Genomic DNA, 10175 nt, shown 5'->3' with positions numbered 1-10175 from the left:
TTTGTAGTTTCTCTAGTACAAGAATGTCACCAAAATCCTCTAATGTAATCTGACAGAGGTAACAGAGTAACTTTTTATAAAAGGAAAACAAATAAAGATTAACTTAAATGTAATCATATGTAAAATTCAAAAATAGAAAAATGGACTTTAAGCTTTTTATTATTTAAGGGTAATATAAGCACAAGGATAACTGGATGGTGAATGTATTACATATCATTTTAAAACTTTGTACTCAAAAGAAATTTTGGAAAGCAAAAAGAAAATAATATTCCTTCTATTAAGTTGAGATATAGATTCTTTTAGGCTTCATCTTTCTACTTATACTATAATTAGATTATTTAAAACTAGAAAACATATAATTGAATGTTAAGCAGAAAATATTATGGCACAATGTTAAATTATTTCATGACTACAACACATATATAAGCTTTGAGAATCTATCTAGTTATCAGGATATACATGTCTTCTTTTTCCTTTTAGATATTTCTCCTTTTTTGCTCCTTTGTTTAGGGAATCTCTCAAAATCCAGTATAGGTTGACATAAATTAAAAAATTCACCATGTAGCTTTCCAGAAGTGAATGTTCAGTCCTGGAGACCCAAGACAAAAAGAAACATACATAATAATTAAAACAATACTGTAATATACAATTTTAGCTTCTATTGAGCTAGGAAACCACAAGCTTATTTTGAGATTCTCCTCTTTTCTAATCTATCATGGACAGCTTCATTTCTAGTCTTATAACAGAGTCCCAAAACACCAGTATGAAAGGTGGAAATTATTAAAAGACAGGTGTGAATTTATAGCCCAAAAGAATGTAAAAATATCAATAGGCAAGGTACTGTATGTCATCCCATTTCATTAGGTTTATAGCTTTAACCAACATATATGGCAACTACTTATTTTACTGAAATGACTAATGTTTGCTAATTCCAGAAAGGAGATATTTTAAGCCACAGTTTTAGTAATTCCTTCTTAAATGTTTTAAGACCAAAAGAGAATGTTTTACTAATTGTCATTTAAGTGGAAATGGCGATCAGTCAGGGCAAAAGAATGAAAAATAAGTCAGCTAATAGAATATTAAAAAGTGATCCCAGGGGCACCTGTGTGGCTCAGTTAGTTGAATGGTTGAACGTCTGACTCTTGATTTCCACTCAGGTGGTGATCTCATGGGTCGTGATCTCAGGGTTGTGAGATTGACCCCCCCCCCAACTTGGGGCCCCGTGCTCAGGGAGAGTCTGCTTGAGATTCTCACTCTCCATCTCCCTCTGCCTCTCCCATGTCCCCATCCAGGGCGCACATGTGTGTGTGCACTCTCTCTCATAAATAAAATAAATCTTAAAAAAAAAAAAAAGGCAATCCCATACTTCCAAAGTGAGACTTAGAAAAATGACAGAAGCCCTGTTAAAGAATTGTTATTCCTCTTGAAGTTATTTGCAGTTGTATTGTATTATTCACATGAAGATTTACAGCATGATGCTGTACTCATCTTTTAGTACCAAAGGGGGAAAATACTGTGAAACAAGGGTAGACCAATGGTTTTCAGCTGGGGTCAATTTTGCCCTCCCCCGCCGCAGAAGACATTTGGCAATGTCTGAAGACACTTTTGGTTATCACAAGGAGGGTAGGATGAGGTGCTACGGGCATCTGGTAGAGGCTGCTAAACATCCTACAGTGTACAGGATGTTCCTCCACCATACAGAATTATCTGGCCCGAAACATCAATAGCATCAAGGTTGGAAGACTAAAATAAAATAAATAAAAACAGGACAAAACAAAAGGATTTTACGATTGAGATTTTTTTCTATTGTTTCCCTCCTTCCTGGATAACAATTAATAAAACGCATGATAAAACAATTGTCATCATTATTGCCTTCCTGATTTTACTGATGCTTCTAATTTTCCCTTTAAAAATTTTTTCAAAGTTCCAAACTGTTCTCACAGATATCACTTTCGTTTGGAGTGTTGTCTTTTTCTCTTGTTACTTTAAATCTCAGATGCTACTTTTTTTCTCTATCCTTAGGACCAGACCCTCTTGGAGGCAAAACCAGAATTTTTCTGGGCTTAGCCCGTGGAATAATTTGTACTTTTAAAATGGAAGAAGGAAGAAAGGGAGAAGCCAGGAGCCAGTCTCTTCTCCCTAGAAACTGTCTGGTAAAGTATTTTTACAAGGATGTCCCCAGTGCAATTGAGGAAGCAAGATGAAAATGTAGAAAATTCTAAACTCATATGAACTTTGTTTTCTTTCATTAAAAAATGAAAACAGGAAACACATTAATCTTCCAGCCCCACACTTCCCAAAATATATTCCTTAACAATAGTTCCTCAGGAGAAGGACTCAGTGGTCAGATAATATTAGCAAACATACTACTGCCATCCTTCGAGATTCTCAGTACACATTAATATATTAAAGATTCTGAGAAGTGGTACAATAAAATCTTTATTTTGGAGTATTAATTAATCTAGTGTCTCTCAAACCTGACCAGAGGAATATTTTCATTGTTGTTGGTTTTATTATCTACATTACACCTGTTAACATTTAGGAAACACTAACCCAGTTTTTCTAACGTAGAATAAAAAATCATTCCCTTTCCTCTCATCTTAAAGAGCATATAAGCTTGCATATTTACATATATCATAAAACACTATCTTTTTAAGATAATAAAGAATAACTCTGAATGTTCAAAAGCTAGCTAGCTAATGCTGCGTGCACTAATTACTAAAGATGTTCAAGAAGTTAAAATCCATCAGGTAATACAGAACACTCTCCAATTAAAAACATTATTCCCAGCCAAAGCCAGAAAGACTTTCAAAAGCCATCTCATTTTGTGCTCACATGAGCCTGTCCAAGGAACATACAAACCTCCATGATCAAAATTATTTCTTTCAGTTAATATTTCTGTCAAGGAAATGATTTTATCGCTGTATAGCATGTAAAACTTAAATATTGCATATTCATAAACAGTATGTGTTTATTCTTTTCATTTCATTTTTAAAAATTAATCTCACTTCTCTATCATTCTTACACTCTATATTAAGTATGTCCATTTGGTCTGCTTCTGAGTGAAAATAAGGATTAGTAGAGTAATAATAACAAAAAGCATGGCCCCACCTGTTTTATATGTAGTGGTTCCCTGCCAACAATCCCGAGCAGTAAGCACAATCGTTATTCCCATTAGAGAGCCAAGATTCAAGCTAATGGCATACTTTTAACTACCGTGATAGATTTAAGTGGAATAAGCATTTTGCATTTAGCAAACCCTTTACAAACATCATCTCCATTGTTTCTCATGAAAGCAATATTTGAAGGTAGGTATTACTCCTCTAGTTTTCCATATGGAGAAATGGAGGAAAATAAGTAACTCGCCCAAGATCACAAAGCCAGAAGATGAATCCAAAACGAGCATTATCTGGGCCGTTTCTGTAAGCGATGCTGCTGTGGCCTTTCGGGTCTTCTGGGAAGCTCTTCAGGCAAGCTCCCAGCACTCCCGGGGGGCAGCTGGGAAGCACTCACTAAACTCTGAGCTGCTCATCCTTTGTGGGTTAGCTTGGCGAAGACATGAGAAGAGACAGTTGAGAATTACAATTATTTGGATGCCTGGAAATACTCAGCAGGTAAAACCAACCTGTACAAATAATGTATTTATTAAGTAGAATAAAGTCCTCCCGCATTTCTAGCTGCAGTTACCTTGCATAAATTAACTTTGCTTAACCTTCTTCCAATGTTCACTGCTATTTAGCAATGTGTCATTTCTGTGCAGCTGTAATAATAATAGTAGTATTAAAAAGAATAATGAGGAAAAAGGAAGATAAGGAAATAGATATAAAAATGTTAAGTATTTTCCATTGATTTTATATTAAAAGAACAATATTTGCCTATTTAATCTCTGGAAGATGTATTTTCAGTAATTAGCTTCCTAGACCTGGTACAGGTGCAGGAAAAAGAAACAAATGGGATTTTTTTTATAGTTTTAGCATTTTGTGTAAGAAGCATTACAAAATGCTGAAGGAACTCTAACAGGAGATTTTTTCTTACCTTAATCTAATTTCTCATAGAAATGTTACACTAGAAAAATATAACATATATTGGTTTACTTCTAAGCTTCCTCCTCCTATAATATTTTGTTACCATAAATATTATATATAATTATAAAACCTAGAAAATAAGATGTTTATACCTAAACCTGAATAAAGTAAACTGATTCAACACACAAAATTTTCCTACCTTTATATAAACTAGTTATGAATATTTTAAATTCCAGCACCCACTTGCATTCTGAACTCAACCTGTCAATGTGCTCAGCTCCTTCCATATGTATTTATCACAACTGTTGTATAAATTATTCTTATCATTAATGAAATGAGAAAATCCCCAGTAGTCCCTCAACTATGGCTAAATTATTTTCTGAGGCTTAGGGTAACAATAACGTACTAATAGGTACCATTTAGTTAATGTTTACTTTTTGCTAGGCACTTCATTAATTTTGTTCACTCCTCACAATTCCACTGGAAAATGTTTTATCATTATTATTATTAATGTCATTATTAATATTAATGAGAAAGCTGAGGCTCCAGTCATGCAGCCATCAGAGATGGAACTAGGAAGGATAGCTGAGCATCTCAACCTCAGTGCTAGAGTTTTTAACCACTATGTTATACTACACCCTGGAAGCACCAAGCAAGGCCTTGACCTTGGTATTTTCCTCATTTACATTTCCCTCTTTGTGCTGTCAGAGCAGATCGGTTTGCCAGGGAAGTTTTAGAACTCACCAGACTTCCTGGAAGAACTTCAGACTAGGGATGCCTCGAGACCATGCCATATCAAACCTAGCTCCCCAGAGTCATTCCAGTTTAAAGCCACATCCTAGAGCTTCCCAGGAGCTGTCTTACAGGGGAAGGAAACCATTAGTCAGTCACCTGAACATCTGTAACATTGAACAGCTATTTCAAGAGCCAAAGATTTGCCCAGTATGTTTTAGGCGCTCTCTTGGGAACAGAAGGTCACCCCACTGGCTTATAAAGTTGAAAACAAGCTCTTAGTCAAGTGATGGATGTGGCATCATTGCACAAGATGTTTCCTGAGTAATGTCATCCTGTTCTTGGATACCTTAGAACAAATTCTGGGACTCAGGCTAGCAAGCAATCTGAATATTGACTATATTCATGCTGAACAGCAAAAGTTTAAGGTGAATTGAATATATATCCTAAAGTCATAAACTGGAAACTTTCTTCAATGATCATACTTTTCAGTGAACTTAAGAAGAAAAGGAAGGCTAAAAAGAATGAGAAGTGGAAGGGAGGAAGGAAGGAAGGAAGAGGGGAGGGAGGGAGGCAAGAAAGGAGGGAGGGCGAAAACAGTCACTTGAAAAACTTTAAAAATTCAAGTCCCACGATCCTACTATAGAATCAGCTTGTATTTTTGCTATTCCTCACCTGAACTGGAAATTTTGTCTAGTCCTGACACTTTCCTGGGGTGCATAATATGTAAATGTGACCCATGAGATAAGGTGTACTATCAGATAATAGATGTGATTAGTTTTTTTTAAGATGACATTGTAGTGATTTATGTGAATCTGTTTTAATGCATTTATAGAAGCTTTGTAAATCTAATTTAGATACGTGAACTGAATTTTTACTTTTATATGATGACACTATTAAAAAAGTATATTTTTCTTATAACTAAATAAAATATGTGTGAGGGTGTAGAGATGTGTGTTTTCTACACACAGTTTCTATCCTTTTATATGTTGTAAAACTCTGTAAGTTTGTTTTGGCCCATATTCAACACACATGAAGGTGTATGTCTAAAATATACGTAATTAAATGTTTGTATGCTAAATTTATATTTTTAAATAAGAGGGGTTATTATTTAATCAGAATCAATTTTCATAGTCTCATAAAGTAAAAAATGGCTCCCTTGAGTATCCTGTTATGTAATAGGTATAAAAAAATCACTTGTTTAATTAATTAATATACCATAAATTTATCTTTTCGCATATCATGTTTAACTGTCAGAAAATACCTGGTCACTAACTGAGTTGAATGTGATCTCAGATACTTAAAATTACTGCCTCTCTCTTCCCTTTCCACGAACTAAGAATCAGGATGCCTATTATGATGAAAACAGTTTTTTTGTAGATGGGGCTTTTAATTTTTATGAGAAAATATAGGTATTATGCTAAAGAATTATTAATACACAATTTTATACTTTAAATCCTCATTCATAAAAATTAAATGTTATTTTTAGAGGCTAATAATTTATTTGTTTTTAAAGTTAAATATTAAACCTCTAAGAAAACACCCTGTGTAGTAAACCTGAAGAGTGTGAGTCTGGAAGAGAAACATGAAGGGCAGGCAGGGAAGCGAGTTCACAAAGGGCCTGACAGGCCAGAGTCAAGAGTGTGGATTTTTATTCTAAATACAGGCAGAGGCCATAGAATGGCCTTTATTTTTTTAAGTCATGTTTATTAAGATATAATTTACCTCATATGTATCTAATTTGGGGTAGAAGCTCCTCACAGACTCTCTAGTACACATGTACAATTCTCAGAGTTAAACGGAGGCACTTTATGAGGATTGATTTATTCTCTTGTTTTTTTCTAAAGGAGACTTAATGTATTCTGTGAAATTGGGTCTCCCAATTATATACATATGAACATATGTATATAATTATTATAAACAATAAATATAAGTATTATATGTAATAAATTTTATTACATTCATATATGTGATATCTATATGAATGTAATTAAATTCACCCTTTCCGTGCACATAACAGTTTGATGATTATAGACAAATATATAAAGTTGTATAACTACCACAATCAAGAAATAGATCATTTCTGTCACCCCAAAGTGTTCCCTCATGTTCTCCACCCCCTAGCAACCACTGATTGTATTTTTGTCCCCATAGTTTTTCCAGGATGTCATTTAATGGAATCATGTAGCCTTTTGTGTCTTGCTTCTTTCACTTAGCATAATGCTTTTGAGATGCATCCACGTTGTTATGTGTATCAGTTGTTCATTATTGCTGAAAGAATTCCATTGTATGAATGCACTATTTGTTTATCCATTCACTGGTTGATGAACATTTGGGTTGTTTCCAGTTTGGGCCATTATGAATAAAGCTATAGAAGCTTTTAAAGAAGGAGTGACATGATCTGACATAAACTTAAAAAAAAAAATCTTTCTGGCTGCTGTACAAAGAATACATTTTAGTAGGATGCCAGAGGCAGGGAAGCCAGCACAGTAGCCCAGGTGACAGAAGAAGGTACTGGCTCAAGTGGAGGTATAGAGAAATCAATGGAATCACAATACTTACTTTGAAAGGACAGTGTAGAGCATTTTTGGTAATGAAAATTGGGAAAAATCAAAGCTGTTTCCTTAGTTTTTGTCTGGAGCAACTAGATTATTGTGCATCTCTTCATTTCCAATTACCTATCTCCATATCACTTTAACCTAACAACTCCATGGGTATCAGATAGTGAAATTAAATTTTGGACATAAAAGTTTTGAAAACATAGAATTTTCTATGAAATTGTCCATCTATCATCCAGTCTATAAAAAGAAATCTTTTGGGCGCCTGGGTGGCTCAGTTGGTTAAGCGACTGCCTTCGGCTCAGGTCATGATCCTGGAGTCCTGGGATCGAGTCCCACATCAGGCTCCCTGCTCAGCGGGGAGCCTACTTCTCCCTCTAACCCTCCCCCCTTTCATGTACTCATTCTCACTTTCTCTAAATAAATAAATAAATCTTAAAAAAATAAAAAAAATAAATAAATAAAAATAAAAAGAAATCTTTTGTGACAGGTAACTTCTAGAGTTTTGTACTGAGTCCCTACACTGTCTTTCAACAAAAAAAAAATTTAATTTCTCTTCAGAGTTACACGTGGAACACTAAGATCAGATAATTTGGGGAATTTTAAAGCTTGTCACACCCCCTTTTGGTCTCAATATTAATTTAAGAAAAATATTAGAACTGTGAGAGCCTTGCTTACAGTGGGATGCCTGAGGCAGCACGTCATCCTGAGAGAGATTATTCCCAAGGTAGTTCCAATTCCATTGAATGAACAAGTGCCTCCCTAGAAAAACTAAGAGATAAACACTTCCTTATAAAGTGCCTCCCTTTAACTCTGAGAATTGTACACTTGTACTGCACAGTCTATGAGGAGCTTCTACCCAAAATCTTCTACTTCTAATTAATAGAGTTTACAGACTGGATTATTTTTACTCTGTACTCAGTAATTATGGAAGTTGAACCAATTAAGTAGAGAAACACATTTTGGCTTTTCTAATATCTGATACACATAACCATGTAAAAGTGAGATTGTTTCCTCAAGTCACCTACATTTATATATAGACCAGCTCTTCAACTTTTTGCTGCATATAATAGAGTCTGTGTGCTTAAACTTTTAGAAAGCATTTGGGTAAGTTCTAGTTTCTCTGTACCTAGAGACATATAAACATAAAATAAATTACCAGCAGTGAGGACTGACCTTTGCCTCCGTCATCCCATGGGGAGATAAAAATATCCTTTTACTTAATTTTGAACCTATTTTTATATTTCTGAAAATACAATTCTAACGATTCATAGTTCTCCTGATTTTCAGGTTACAGATTTTTTTTTTTGTCTGCACCTCTCTTCTGCCTTTTTCTATATTAACAAAAGAATCCATAAATTGAAAAGCACATGATGATATTTGGTGAGCCTTCATAGCTTCACAGTGCAGGAGCCTCTTTTTCAGTTACAGAGTGTATGTGTATGAATGATGTATTAGAACATACACATTTATCAGTCAATATTATGATCTGCTGTGTGAACATATATAAATGTGTGAATATCAGTGATCATTAGCATCAGATTCATAAAATATCTATTTAGCTGCTTATTTTGAAGATTATAGGCCTATGTCAGATTTTTAAAAGGAATACTATTGCTAGATTTTTGCACATGTATGCAATTTTCTCAAGTTTTGCATTTCTAATCCATTTTGCCTAACTCAGAACTACAATACTGAAATAGACTAATTCTTACAATAAAAATAAAACTCCACTGAGCTTTTGGAATAAAAAAATAATAATAACCACTATTTGTTTGTTGTTTTCCTCTGTTCTTGACATTGTTTTTTTCTTTTTTTAAATTTTATTTTATTATGTTATGTTAGTCACCATATGTTACATCATTAGTTTTTTTTTGATGTAGTGTTCCATGATTCACTGTTTGCATAAAACTCCCAGTGCTCCATGCAGTACATGCCCTCTTTAATACCCATCACCAGGCTAACCCATCCCCCCACCCCACCCCCCTCTAGAACCCTCAGTTTGTTTCTCAGAGTCCATAGTCATTCATGGTTCATCTCCCCCAAAGTGCATTTTTTTAGTAAGGAGACTATACCATAATGACTATAAGTTGGTTCAAAATCGATAGTATCCACAACTTTGCAAATATCTATACACAATGATGAGTACATATGTACGCATACACATCAAATATGTATATACTGTCCCAAATTTTACCAAGATACATATCCCTGACATTTTGCATCCTTTCCTCACCAAACATTCAAAAGACTAACCCACTACCATTTAACAACACACATGCATCACATATATATATATATATATACACACACACACATATATGGCAGCCACTTTATATATAAACATTTTATATATACATTTATATATAATATTGTATATTATACAAAATATATATACATTAGATATATATACATATATGTGGCAGTCATTTTATAACTTTTTAATTTGGAATTTTATACTATTTGTATTACATATCATATATATCATAAATATCACTCAGCACACACATTTTAAGCTATGACAAGCTTGATGAATTCAGGCATTTTTTCATTCTCTCTGAGTTTCAATCACTTATCTGTGAAGTGGGTGTGTAACACCTGCCTCCTAGGGTAATTGTCAGAATTTGCTAGGACAGTGTAGCTCGTGGCTACTAGCTGACATTAGAGGCGCATAAACGGTAGCTATTTCCACCAGCAACAGTGGCGTTGTCATTGCTAATCAAACTCCGCGGCCGTGTTTGTTGCCAACAATGAGCTCAAGTCAGCCAGCTGGGTGGCTGGAATTCGGAATTCAGCTCTCCACAATATTTCACTCTCAGAACATCAGCATATGAGTGAAATTTTCCTATGTAACAGTTCT

General features: G+C 34.4%; 1 pseudogene; it reads left to right on the top strand.

Moving 5' to 3' along the window:
• The first annotated feature begins 3335 nt into the window (after positions 1-3335).
• The window catches only part of LOC113918854, a 70427-nt pseudogene continuing 63587 nt past the window's right edge, over positions 3336-10175 (top strand).

Source organism: Zalophus californianus, chromosome 1, assembly GCF_009762305.2.
Source record: "Zalophus californianus isolate mZalCal1 chromosome 1, mZalCal1.pri.v2, whole genome shotgun sequence".
Lineage (NCBI taxonomy): Eukaryota > Metazoa > Chordata > Mammalia > Carnivora > Otariidae > Zalophus > Zalophus californianus.
This window is presented reverse-complemented; position numbering and strand designations above follow the sequence as displayed.